Genomic DNA, 14574 nt, shown 5'->3' with positions numbered 1-14574 from the left:
TTTTGTTAAAAATAAATTAAATTTTGCATCGCCATATACTAAAGTCCATAACTTTTTTATTTTTTCACCAACGTAGCTGTTTGGGTGCATGTTTTTTGCGTGATGGGCTGTAGTTTTTATTGGTATCATTTTGGGGTGTCTTTTTGATCACTTATTTTTTGTGGACGTGAGGTGAAAAAAACTGCAATTCCGTAATTTTTTTCTAAATTATTTTTTACGGGGTTCATCGCGCGGGATTATAATATGATATTTTGATAGGCCAGGTTGTTACGGAGGATGCGATACCAATTATGTGTAGTTTTTTATTGATTTAATTTTTTTTATGACATAAATGAACGGATATGAGAAAAGACAATTTTTTATTTTAGTTTTATTTGCATTTTAAAAAAAGTTATTCACTTTTTGAAATCTTTTTAGCTCCCTCCCTCTCAACCCCATGGTTGCTGGTGGCTGCTGACCGCGGCATCTATGGAGTTAAACGGCCAAGATCGGTGCAAGCACCGATTTCGGCTGTAGCAGCAGAGTGTCAGCTGTAAGTTACAGCAGACACTCTCTGCTGATGGCAGCCATCACAGCCGGCAGAGAGGACATGGCGGCAGTCATGCCTGATTTCAGGCTGTGATCTCGAGCGTGGAGATCAGTCTGAAACCATAATTTTTCTCAATGAAGCACTCCAATTGTTTAGTCTCCATTGGTCCCTTGCCGGCTTCCCCAGTGTCTCTGCTCTTTGGGAGACTTTATAGTGTGACAGCCCCGGTAAGCAAATTGGACGTGACTGTGTACGTCCAAATGCGGAAAGTCACTTGCAATTTGGGCATTCAGTTACGTCGAAATGTGTAAAAGGGTTAATATGTATTATTAACCCCTTGGTGACATTTGACGTAATAATACTTCTCAGCGGGAAGTGACTTCACGTAAATTGACGTACTACTATGTATTACTGCAGAATCAGGGTAAAAAAATTGTGTTTTGTTTTGCTGGAAACCCTTGCTGCCTTACTGGAAAAAATTGATCAAAGTGGAAAATCTGTAAAAAGAAGTGACATTTTCTTGTTTCTTCATAACTGAATTGGTCCTTTAAAAATCTGTTTTTTTGGGGGGAAATTTTCTTAAAAATTTAAAAAACTACATCTAAAATTCTAATCCATCTGAAAAACAATAACATTACATTTACAAAATGTAAGTAGACATATAGGAAATGTAAAGTAATAACTATGTTATGAGGTATCACTATCTGTCTTAAAAGCAGAGAACTGAAATTGAAAATTGTGATTTTTTTCCAAATTGTCTGTAAATCTTATATTTTTTTTTATAAATGAAGGTAAAATATATTGACTCAAAATTTACCACTGTCATGAAGTATAATGTGTCATATGATGTATCAGGATGGCTTGGATAAGTAAAAGTGTTCCAAAGTTATTATCACATAAATTGACATGTCAGATTTCCAAAATGTGGCCTGGTCCTTAAGGTGAAAAATGGTCCTGAAGGGGGTTAAAGCTTGTCTGATGAATTAATATGCTTAATTTTTATTTATTCGCAGGCCCGCTTATCTGCTTCTCATTGCTGTACTGCCATAATGGATGCTGATCGAGAACCATTTTACCAGTCCCATCCATTCACTGTTATACAGGCGGGTGAGGACTCACTGTGCCACTGACCAGCTATACCCTGGAGACGAGGTAAGGGGAGAAAAAAAGAGGGTTAATCCTGTACTCCTAGAATAGGAGGTATGGGATAAACGCACAGGGCGCCAGAGGTAAAGACCACAGTGGAGTGAAAAAGTGTAGAAGAGTCCAGATAGTACTGAACAGGGAGGTGATAGAACCATCAAGCAGGGCAGCCTAGGTGATAAACTATATGCAGGAGAGCAATATAGTAAAGCAGGAGAGAAATAAAAGGGAAAAAAATCAGCAAGTGGCGCCTAACTGCTAATATGATGTTGTGGATACTAGAGTAAAATGTACCCCAAAAATAGAGGTTATAGATAAATATATATACAGTACAGACCAAAAGTTTGGACACACCTTCTCATTCAAAGAGTTTTCTTTATTTTCATAAGTTCATCCGAGTCACCAGCCTCAGAAATCGAAGGTTAACATACACCGGAACTTCCGCTTAATGCGTTCCATATATCGGAACCATTATTCTCGTCCCTATTTGTTCATATCAGCCCCCCCCCCACCCTATCCTTTAGGTTTCCATATGCACGCTTCCACCCGTAAACACTCACTATCCACTGACATTTTCAGCCCTCTCTTGCACCCTGCGACGGGCATTTGGAACGCACTTCCGGTTGTTGCGTTCCACACACCGGAAGTTCTTTCTTCCGGAACTTCACATTCAGTCCGATATCCCCTTTGGCCCCTATAACATTCAAATTAGGGCCTATTTAGACCTTTATAGATGTAGAATCAATATAGATTGTATATTGTGTTCTGTTCCCTTGATATTTGAATTGTATTTATGTTTTTCTTCCGGAAGTGACACTGACAATTTTTTGGGCGCCAAATATGCCCCCTATTTTACTCTAGTATCCACAACATCATATTAGCAGTTAGGCGCCACTTGGTGATTTTTTTCCCTTTTTTTTCTCTCCTATACCCTGGAGAGGCATGACTAAGTAATTACCTGGTTTCCACTAGAGCCTCTGATGGTGAGGATAGGATTTGGCCATTAAGGAGTTACCAGGTGTCACGGATGAGCCGCAAGAATATTGAACTGTCCTCCCAATATTATCAATATTACTCTGCCTTATTAAACAGTAATTATTTCCCTAGGCCCCAGAACCTACAATTTGATTATTCAGAGCGTCTTCTTCTGTTGTACCCAGAGAACAACATAGTCCTTTTGTTCAAGTCAGTCAATAGATGCCTAGCAGATAACACAATTACAGCTGGCTTCCTATGGTTGACAAAAGAACTTCTCTTCCTGAAGAGATATCACAGCTAGGTGTGAAGACGGCACCTGGGGGGAGCCGATTGGTGTCACTGCTATCAGGGTCTGTAAGCTGGCTTGCTGCAGACAAGCCGGCACCAAGGTTTCCCAGACTGCAACATGAATCTGAGATATGATTTTTACCTTTTCAAGAGAGACCATGCATCTTACGGACGTAAAAATTACATCATCGTGTCACTCAGAATTCACTGGATGTTTACATAGGACAAACATAACTCTAAGATGTGCCCAGGTAAAGTTATGGTGTTACCCCATCATAGAACCAGTTATAATAGTAATATTTGGTATCCCTGAACTCCATATTTTGTAGGGAATGTGAATATGTGCTTGTTACTTGTGTACAGCGGAGACATCCCACGATATGGCACATGCCATATTTCAGAACTGACATTCACCTCAGGAATACAGCCGGCCCCAGCAGGCGGACTCTCAATTCCCCGCCTTGATTCTGAGACCCTTTATAACACATCTAGAATCTGCTAAAGGAGTTCTCCACTTTTAACAACACCTAAAGAGGGCCTCAGCCAGAGAACCTGTGGGCTGTAGGCATATTACACTGGACAAAGGCTTCTTGGACTTGACCCCTGCAACGGACTATTTCCCCAACGGACATCTTTTCTGCGGAAACTAAGTATTTTCTTTCTTTTCTCTCTTTTTGTTTATTGGACTATACTCTCCTTGATTATTGTGTTAATAATTACTGTGCATCGTGATAATTTGTATTGTATATAGATATATAATAAATGACCTCCAAGTCATTTCTCTAGCCATATGCCTGTTTTCAAACACTGCAAAAACTTACCCTAGCCTCTCCGAAGGGAAAGCTACTCGGTTGTGTTATCTAGATAGTGGGGTCCTTGCTCCCATAAATTGCAAGGTGGTGGCAGTTAAACTACCCTGTGTGTAGTTCCGGTCGCAGTTCGTCGCACGCTTACTTGCGGTCAATCGGAGGTCCACTCCCTGCGCTTTCAGCCTATCGACTGTACGGACTCAAGTTAGACTGTTGGTGTGCTGGAAGTGGCTGGGGGGGCCTGTTTGCGGATTGACCACTAGGGGCGCTGTGACGGTTTCGTGACGTATTGTGGCCGCGGCGGTCGCAGTTCGTCACATATTGGTAGGCAGCTACTGGGATTCCTTTTTGCATGTGTTTAGAACATCTGAACAGAGATTAACTAATTTACCTCTGTCAGAACCAAACCAATTTGGTGGTGGTGTGGCTGAGTGCAATACATTTATCTGTGTGTACTGAGAGACTGTGTAGTCCAGTACCCTCCCCGAAATCTTGTTTTCTTTATCTATCTTTTATTTGGCGTGAAAATGTCCGGGGAATACAAGAAAATGGCTTTGGCAGATCTGGAAAATCTGTGCCAAGAACGGGGCATTGAAGTCGGTCGCAAGACGAAGACCGACCTGATAAAAGACTTGTTCCAATGGGATAACCAACAACTGCGGCTGTTGGATGTGTCTACTGCGGGAGACACCGGCCCATCTGACTCAAGTCCTGAGGAACCGGAGACTGAGAATCCTGACTACTCGGAGGGGGAACATCCTGCGGGCCCTGTTGGCCCCCCAGCGCAGTATTTCAGTACGGATCCTAATTTTTCTTTAAGTACTCGCCCGGAACCGGCCAGTACCAGACTATCTATTTGTACAGACCCTATGATGCAGCAGGCCCTCCAAAAACTGATGGACACTGACCCGGTAAAGTACCTGCAGTACATGGCGGAGCGCGAAGAACGCCGAGCTGAGAGGGAGGCCGCTGCTGCAGAAAGCCAACGTCGGCATGAACTGAGCATGGCCAGAATACATCAACCCAGCCGAAGCTCATCACCCAACTTTCCTGCAGAAGGAGCAGCATCACACGTGAGTGCAAAATTAAAATTTGCTCCCATTGAAAAGGACACTGACATAGACTTGTTTTTGCGATCCTTTGAGAAAGCCTGCCGTCAGTATCGTCTGCCCCAAGAGCAGTGGGCCAGACACCTGACACCCCTGTTGCGCTACAAAGCGCTGGACGCGTTTGCGGAGTTATCCATGGAGCAGGATGAAGATTATTCCGCCATAAAAGACGCTATCATTGCTAAATACCAGCTGACCCCTGAAGTCTATCGGAAAAGGTTTAGGTCCTTACAAAAGGATCGTACGGACTCTTATCCGGATGTGGTCAGCAGCTTACGCACTACATTCCGCCAGTGGACTTTAGGCCTAACAAAAGGGTCTTATGACATCCTAGAGGACTTGATGGTGCTAGACCAGCTTCTTTGTATTTGCCCTGCGGATGTGAGACAATTCGTGCTAGAACGGAAGCCTGCGTCAGCAACCGCTGCTGCAGACTTAGCTGAGACTTTTGTCACAACCCGAGTGCCCGATCTGCGTAAATCTGCACCATCGCACTGGAGAGGAGGTCTGCCCAATGTCAGGGCAGACCCCCCTGCCTCTGTGGGCCGTCCACCACAGAGACCACCAAGTGCAGCTACTGCTTCCAGACCTGGGGCACCTAATGGAATCACCTGTCACTACTGCCGCAAGCCTGGACATATGAAATTCAACTGTCCTGAGCGGAGACAGCCACAGCCAGCATCTGAACCACCTGTACCTCGCCCACGACAGACACAGCCAGCCAGCGCATCCCAGCGTGAACCATCTTCAACTGTTTTGTTCGCCGGTGGGGAGGAGATTCACCCCATCACCAGCAATCACCAGCTTGTTACAGTGAATGACCAGCTAGTCACCGGTTTCCGGGACACGGGAGCCGATGTCACCCTGGTGCGTCCGCACCTTGTGCCCACAAAGGACATCATCCCAGACAAGTATCTCACCCTCACTGGGGTGGGGGGCACTCTTTCTCACATTCCCCAAGCCCGGGTTTCCATCGACTGGGGGGTGGGTGTTCAAGAAAAGGTAGTTGGTATCCTAGACCAGCTACCAGTTCCTGTTTTGTTGGGGTCCGATCTAGGCAAGCTGGTATCCTATTATGAACCCGCCACGAACCCCTCGGGATCCCAGGAAGGGGGTCCGCCCTCTGCCCCCACCCAGGTGCTTGGCACCCGGGGGCAAGAGTCTGTGGGAGGGGGGTTGAATGTATCCAATATTAATGTTGATGATATGCATGATGTACCTGCTAATGTGATTTCTACATGTGATATTGAAAATGCTAATCTGCCTTGCTCCGAAGTCATACCTGTCCTAGCTGTGACTCGGAGTCGGGCCACCCAAAACTTGAACTCAGAACAGGGGGAAGAGGCTCCGGTCTCCTCCCACTCCTCTGACCCCAGGGAGGGTGACTGTCAGCCACAGGCCTCGTACGCCACGGGCCAGCTGGCTGAAACGGATCAGGCGGCCTTCGAGCACGCACTTCAAACCGATCCTAGCCTCGAGGGTCTCAGAAGACAGGCTGCTGAGCCCCTCGCGGATGGGGCCGGGTTCAAAGTGTACTGGGAAGGTGGGAAGTTGTATAGTGAGGCGATACAACCCACCGAAGGCGAAATGACCGTGAGTACCAAGTCGCTTGTGGTACCTAGTGCCTTCCGGGGGCATGTGCTGAAATCCGCACATGACATCCCCTTGGCAGGGCACCTAGGAATTCGCAGGACACTTGACCGTATTCAGGGGCATTTCTACTGGCCTAGAATGAGGATAGATGTCATCAATTATTGTCGCTCCTGTACGGTTTGTCAGAAAGTTAAACGAGCTGGGAATCCGCGCAAGGCTCCCCTGTGTCCACTGCCAATCATAAGTGAGCCATTTCACCGAGTGGCAGTCGACATAATTGGACCTCTGCCCATTCCCAGCCACAGCGGCAAGAGGTACATCTTGACGCTGGTGGATTACGCGACTCGCTACCCAGATGCGGTCGCCCTCTCCTCCCTGAGGGCAGACAAGGTAGCAGATGCGCTAATTTCCATATTTTCCCGTGTAGGGTTCCCTGCGGAGATGCTCACAGATCAGGGACCCCAGTTTGTGTCTGAACTGATGAACGCCCTGGCGGCAAAGATCCAGATGACGCACCTCGTCTCCAGTCCATACCACCCGCAAACCAACGGCCTCTGCGAGCGCTTTAACGCGTCATTAAAGCAGATGCTGGCCACATTCATTGAGTCGCACGGTGGGGACTGGGAACGGTACCTGCCTCATCTGCTGTTTGCCTACAGGGAAGTACCGCAAGAGTCCACCGGGTTCTCCCCGTTTGAACTCCTGTATGGCAGGAACGTCCGAGGGCCACTACAGCTGATGCGAGAGACGTGGGAAGGCAAAGGTGATCCCACGGATGTCTCTGTAGTGGATTACGTCCTGAAGTTCAGAGACAAAATGGAGTCACTCTCTGCCATGGTAACAGAGAATCTGGCCCAGGCCCAGGCCAAACAGAAACTATGGTACGACCGCACCGCGGGAGACCGGGCATTTGAAACTGGAGACAAGGTCTATGCCCTTCTTCCCATACGGCACAATAAGTTACAGGCGGCATGGGAGGGGCCATACACCATAGAGAAGCGTTTAAACCCCCTGACATACTTGGTGAACATGGGGGGTAGAAAACAGAAGGCCTTTCACATTAACATGCTGAAGGCTCACCACGATAGAACCCAGTATGTACTCCCAGTGTGCAGCCGGTTAGAACAGGGCGAGACAGACCCTCTGGTAGATCTGCTGGCTGACACCCGGGAGACGGACGGGGACATAAATGTCAACCCGCAGCTCTCCCCGTCCCAGAGAGAGCAGTTACAGGAGGTGTTAGGTCGGTACCACCGGACCTTCTCAGGTATCCCGGGACGGACCAATCTGGTCGCTCACCGGTTAGATACCGGAGCACATCCCCCCATCAAGCAATCCGCCTATCGCGTCTCTCCGGAGGTGCAGGCGGACATGCAGCGTGAGGTGGGGGAGATGCTAGAACTGGGGGTCGTTCAGCGGTCCTGTAGTCCATGGGCGGCACCCGTCGTCTTGGTACCCAAGAAAGACAAGACAACGCGGTTCTGCGTGGACTACCGGAAGTTGAACGCTGTAACCACTACGGACGCCTACCCCATGCCTCGCATCGATGAGATGCTAGATAAGCTGGCGGCTGCCAGCTATCTATCAATCATGGATCTGAGCCGGGGGTACTGGCAGATCCCTCTTGCCCCGGATGCGCGGCAGAAGTCGGCCTTTATCACTCCCTTCGGGCTCTTTGAATTTACGACGATGCCCTTTGGAATGAAAAATGCGCCTGCCACGTTCCAGCGGGCTATGAACGACCTGCTGGAGGAAATGCAACCGTTCGCTGCAGCATATTTGGACGATATTGCGGTGTTTAGCCCCACCTGGGAAGAACACCTCAAACATCTGTCCCAGGTACTGCAACGGCTGGCTGCAGCCAATTTGACAGTTAAGCCAAGTAAGTGTCAGATCGGCATGACGGAAGTCCAGTATTTAGGGCACCGAGTGGGAGGGAACACCCTGAAACCGGACACGGGAAAGGTTGACGCCATCTTAGCGTGGCCTCGGCCTATCACCAAGCGACAGGTTCAGGCATTCCTGGGGACCGCGGGCTACTATAGGAAGTTTGTACCGGCCTATAGTGCCATCGCGAAGCCCCTGACGGATGCCACTGGTAAGAAGCACCCGAAAGTGGTTACGTGGACCCCTGAGTGTGAGAACGCCTTCCGGGCCTTGAAGCAGGCGTTAGCTAGCGCCCCTGTGCTTCAAGCCCCAGATTTCAGCCGTCGGTTCATAGTGCAAACCGACGCATCAGATTACGGTCTCGGCGCTGTCTTAAGCCAGGTGGATGGAAAAGGGGACGAGCATCCTCTTCTGTACCTGAGCCGGAAACTTCTTCCCCGAGAGGTCTCCTACTCAACTACAGAAAAGGAGTGTCTGGCGATTGTGTGGGCCCTGCAGAAGCTTCAATCCTATCTGTACGGCCGCTCCTTCACAATCATTACGGACCATAATCCTCTCAGTTGGCTGAACCGTACTGTGGGGTCCAACGGGAAACTCCTACGTTGGAGCTTGTCGCTGCAGCAGTACGATTTTACCATCCAGCACAGGGCAGGCAGCAGACATCAAAATGCGGATGGCTTATCCCGGTGCAACGGCGATCCAGACCGATCAGCGCAGGTTAGCGGCGACGCCACCCGTCTTGCGGACGGATGTCTAGCCACAGACGCGGGGGGGAGGTGTCACGGATGAGCCGCGAGAATATTGAACTGTCCTCCCAATATTATCAATATTACTCTGCCTTATTAAACAGTAATTATTTCCCTAGGCCCCAGAACCTACAATTTGATTATTCAGAGCGTCTTCTTCTGTTGTACCCAGAGAACAACATAGTCCTTTTGTTCAAGTCAGTCAATAGATGCCTAGCAGATAACGCAATTACAGCTGGCTTCCTATGGTTGACAAAAGAACTTCTCTTCCTGAAGAGATATCACAGCTAGGTGTGAAGACGGCACCTGGGGGGAGCCGATTGGTGTCGCTGCTATCAGGGTCTGTAAGCTGGCTTGCTGCAGACAAGCCGGCACCAAGGTTTCCCAGACTGCAACATGAATCTGAGATATGATTTTTACCTTTTCAAGAGAGACCATGCATCTTACGGACGTAAAAATTACATCATCGTGTCACTCAGAATTCACTGGACTGTTTACATAGGACAAACATAACTCTAAGATGTGCCCAGGTAAAGTTATGGTGTTACCCCATCATAGAACCAGTTATAATAGTAATATTTGGTATCCCTGAACTCCATATTTTGTAGGGAATGTGAATATGTGCTTGTTACTTGTGTACAGCGGAGACATCCCACGATATGGCACATGCCATATTTCAGAACTGACATTCACCTCAGGAATACAGCCGGCCCCAGCAGGCGGACTCTCAATTCCCCGCCTTGATTCTGAGACCCTTTATAACACATCTAGAATCTGCTAAAGGAGTTCTCCACTTTTAACAACACCTAAAGAGGGCCTCAGCCAGAGAACCTGTGGGCTGTAGGCATATTACACTGGACAAAGGCTTCTTGGACTTGACCCCTGCAACGGACTATTTCCCCAACGGACATCTTTTCTGCGGAAACTAAGTATTTTCTTTCTTTTCTCTCTTTTTGTTTATTGGACTATACTCTCCTTGATTATTGTGTTAATAATTACTGTGCATCGTGATAATTTGTATTGTATATAGATATATAATAAATGACCTCCAAGTCATTTCTCTAGCCATATGCCTGTTTTCAAACACTGCAAAAACTTACCCTAGCCTCTCCGAAGGGAAAGCTACTCGGTTGTGTTATCTAGATAGTGGGGTCCTTGCTCCCATAAATTGCAAGGTGGTGGCAGTTAAACTACCCTGTGTGTAGTTCCGGTCGCAGTTCGTCGCACGCTTACTTGCGGTCAATCGGAGGTCCACTCCCTGCGCTTTCAGCCTATCGACTGTACGGACTCAAGTTAGACTGTCGGTGTGCTGGAAGTGGCTGGGGGGGCCTGTTTGCGGATTGACCACTAGGGGCGCTGTGACGGTTTCGTGACGTATTGTGGCCGCGGCGGTCGCAGTTCGTCACACCAGGTACCACTCCAAAGCAGTCCCCGAGTCAGTGGCAGCTGACCTGGGGGTCAGAGATATCGGTGCAAAGCACCAAGGGAAAAGATGTGGTTAGGAAGTCCGGAGTCAGGGCAGGCAGAAACTTCCAAACACCTTCACAAAAGGAACTAGACTGGCTAGTGACCTAGATTGCTCAGGGGCCTTCTTGAAGCAGGAAGCACCTTTAAATACATCCAGCAACCCAGTCATAGCTGGGTAGATAGAGGGAGTGTATGTGCTGCCTTACAAAAGGAGGAGAGACACACCCATGTACGTCCTAACAAACAGGACTCTAAGCAGGAAGGAAGGTCCGGCACGGATCTCAGATTAAACAGTTTAAGCTACCTGCTGCCCACACTTGTCAGCATGGCAGCAGGATGGAATGATGGAGCCTGGTGCCCATGCACGCGTGTAGGGGCAACAGTGGAGGCACGGAGAGTTGGGCTAACAGTACCTCCTCCCCCCTTACATTCCCTCTTCTTACATGCTTGTTATCATCAGGGTGATGGAGAACTGGAGCTGCAAAGAAGTCCTGTTTCAAGGCTTAAAAAGCCAATTTAGCCTCAGTTGTCCAATTCTTGGGATTTGCTCCTTTGCGGGTCAAGGCAGAGATGGGAGCTGTCAAGGACAAAAAGTGCTGCACAAACTGGCTATAGTAGTTGGTGAATCCCAGGAACTGGATTGCTTTTAAACCAGAAGGACGAGCGCCATCTCTATGAATCGAACATCTCCCAGCGACAGGGTTAGCGGCAGAGTCAGAGGGAGAGAGAAATTGTCTTTGCCTAGGGTCGCGTCCCCAACAGACCCTAGGTTCAAGAGCTTCCCGACTTCAGAGGACAGGAATGGAGAATATGTACAGCACAGCCACAGTAGAAGCAAAGTCTCCTTTTATGACGGTGATCACGTTCTTGTTCATTCAGTCCGACTAGGTCAACCTTCATGGGATCTGGCACAGCAGCAAACGTGGAAGCTTGAGGGACTGGATGTTATGGTCTACTCTCACTGAATGATACGGTCTATTCTCACATGCTACCTCCTTAGCATGTTCCAGGAAGTGCAGATCAATCCAGGAGGCCAGGGAAATAAGGTCATCCAGGGTAGAGGGGACATCCTGAATGGCCAGTACATCCTTAATTTTCCCGGAGAGACCCTCCCAGAAGGAGGCCACTAAAGCCTGATTATGCTAACCCCATTCAGAGGTAAGGGTCCGGAACTGCAATACATACTGGCCCATGGACTGACTTCCTTGGGTTGATCCAAGCCAGGGCTTATCCTGTAAGGTGCAAGATAAAAAAAAAGTGACCTTGGTTCAATCAGAGATGAACTGATGCAGCAACAGTTCAAAGTGCAGAGTGCACTGATTAATAAGCCCCCTGCACTGTTTAGGGTCTCCATCAAAGCATGGTGGAGCTGACAGATGAGGCTTGATCCTTGCACATAGGGAGTCAGCGGAGCAGTTGCCAGGTTAGCCATTGCAGGGGGAGCTTGAGGTGCAGGGTTGGTGGGCATTAGGTGATTAAGGCTCATGTTCACATTGCGCAGATAGGACAGAATCTGATCCTGACGTTCTCTCTCTTGAGCCATCTCCCGGTGCAGTTCGATGAGTCTTGGTGAGTTCACATCAGCAGGTTCCATGGCCTGAGCATGGCCATCTATTATGCAGGCAGGGTGGACCCACTGCGTCACTGACCAGCTATACCCCACTAAGTAACTACCTGGTCTTCACTAGAGCCTCTAAAGGTGAGGATAGGCTTGGGCCATTAGGGTAGTTACCAGGTACCACTCCAGAGCAGTCCCCCAGTCAGTGGCAACTGACCTGGGAGTCAGAGATACCAGTGCAAATCACCAAGTGAAAAGAAGTGGTCAGGAAGTCTGGAGTCAGGGCAGGCAGCAATCAAGCAAAGGTCCTTGTATAAATTAATAAAAATCCAGCTCACCAGTTCAGTCGTGCAACAGAAAAGCCAGGTCAGCTCAGCGACATGTTTCGAGCCAGCCGGCTCTTAGTCATGATCTAGTCATCAGATCGTTCTGTCGGTCTGACCAGGGACATGGAGGGACCTCTTTCACTGCACCATGTGTACGTTTAGAATATTCAATAAAGAACATGCAAGATTTTATCTCCTTCGTGCTGGAAATCTGTCTATTTGAATAAAGCAATCAAGAAAAGTCCATAATCGAAGTGCAAGGTCAGGGGTAGGAGGCAATCAAGCAAAGTCTGTTTAATCGAGAAGCAGGATCCGGTACACAGTAAAACAGAAACTTCCAAACACCTTAACACAAGGAACTAGACAGGCTAGTGACCAAGATTGCTCAGGCACCTTCCTGGAACAGGAAGCGCCTTTAAATACATCCTGGAACCCAGCCATAGGCAGGGATATAGAGGGAGTGTATGTAATGCCTCACAAAAGTAGGAGAGACACACCTGCGCACGCCCTAACAAACAGTATAAGCAGGAAGGAAGCTCCGGCACGGGGTGCAGATACAACAGTTTAAGCTACCTGCTGCCCGCACTGGTTAGCACAGTGTTCAGCACCAAGAGGGAATAAAGAAGCCCGGCGCCTGTGCCTGCAAATATGGGCTGCAGCACTGGGCTAACATTCACTTCACTTACATTGTGGACAGACTGCACATGCTCTAGTTCTTGTCCATCCCCAGTGTAAGGGAATGGAGGCTGCTGATGGACACGATTGGTCACATGACCCTCCATCTGTGGCCATTTTGAGAGTCCAGTACAGGGAAGCAGGGAAGTGGACCTGCAAGTAATCATAAATTAGGCATATTAAACCATCAAACATCAGCACCGATGGTTTAATAATGCCTACTACTAAATTCATATATGTACTGTTCCCAACACATGCAGCTACTATTAGATAGTGGCCAACCATTTTAAATAGGTTATCCAATATCCATTTTCATAACCAAAGGTCCTGAAAGTCTGTTAATGGTTGTTTAGAGTAATTTTAAATGTTTCTAGCATAAAAAAACACTATTTTCATTGTTTCATGTGCCTCCTTTGGTGCTGTCATCACGAGAGGAAGGCATGGCAAACCACACATTTCAAATGAATTTCAAGTGAATGGCCACCCATGTAATACTTGGACGTGCCAAGTTCAGTGCCAATTCATCAATGGAGTTTAAGATTTGTACACCATGGCAAATGGTTTATACACCTTTCTGTCAAAACAGATTTATTTATTCCCAAGTTCATTACATCTGTAAAGAATAAATCAAGGCAACTGGCCTGGATAAATGAGAACCTTCACAGAAAAGTTCATTACAGTATCTCCTGCCACAACCCAGGATAGGTTTGCTATCCCTTATTTAAACTAGTAAAGTATGTACAGAACATATATACGTGTATGACAATTGCTTGCTTACCTTCTAATGTGTGATGGATTTCATCAGATGATCTCTGCGGTCGCTTATATTTGATTTTCCTTTCAATTTTAACCTGCTTTTCTAGTGATCTACTTTTCGGATATGTCTCTAAATTTCTGTCTATTTCACACACTAAGAAATTTTTCTCTGACACTTCCCCCTTTCTTACGTTCCTCTTTAACATCATAAAAGGAAGTTAAACATTTAGAAACTGCAAATGTTCATGAGATATATGTGCATACTCAGTTTCTATACATTAAGTTAATGTCAATTTATGCAATAGCGTTTGTGAAATCTGGGAGGTTTTACTATGTACACCTATCCACATTTGCCTACGCAATGTGTTTTGTGACACGTCTTAGATGACGTTTCTGATGCAGCAGGAATGCTGTACCATGTTGATTTGATTGCTAAAAAAAAAGGGTGGAATGCGCAGGTGCATGTCGCCATGGCTGAAAGCACAAAAGCAAAGCACACTCTACAAACACAAATAAAATATATACAATAGTGCCATACTCACTATAGAAAATATACCAGTGTTAAGCTCATTATATAAATGTGAGCTTCTTGGCAAATACATTTTGCACAAGGTTATTTTTGCCTGTCCGCCCCGGCAAGGCGATCTCTTTAGGACAGGAGCCTATGCCTAAATACTACCTCCTCTGGTGCCATACTTAGGGAAAGTAGT

General features: G+C 47.3%; 1 protein-coding gene across 2 annotated transcripts in view; it reads right to left on the bottom strand.

The window, feature by feature from the left end:
• The window catches only part of FGR (FGR proto-oncogene, Src family tyrosine kinase), a 112260-nt gene extending 98222 nt beyond the window's left edge, over nucleotides 1–14038 (bottom strand). Inside the window, exon 1 of one of the 2 annotated variants that reach the window (XM_044288026.1) lies at nucleotides 13887–14038. The gene's annotated coding sequence lies outside the window, so the exon portion shown is untranslated. The remainder of the gene's footprint in view (nucleotides 1–13886) is intronic. The other variant, XM_044288025.1, reaches the window with a different exon arrangement.
• Nucleotides 14039–14574: the final 536 nt, after the last annotated feature.

The sequence above is a fragment of the Bufo gargarizans genome, chromosome 3, assembly GCF_014858855.1.
Source record: "Bufo gargarizans isolate SCDJY-AF-19 chromosome 3, ASM1485885v1, whole genome shotgun sequence".
Lineage (NCBI taxonomy): Eukaryota > Metazoa > Chordata > Amphibia > Anura > Bufonidae > Bufo > Bufo gargarizans.
This window is presented reverse-complemented; position numbering and strand designations above follow the sequence as displayed.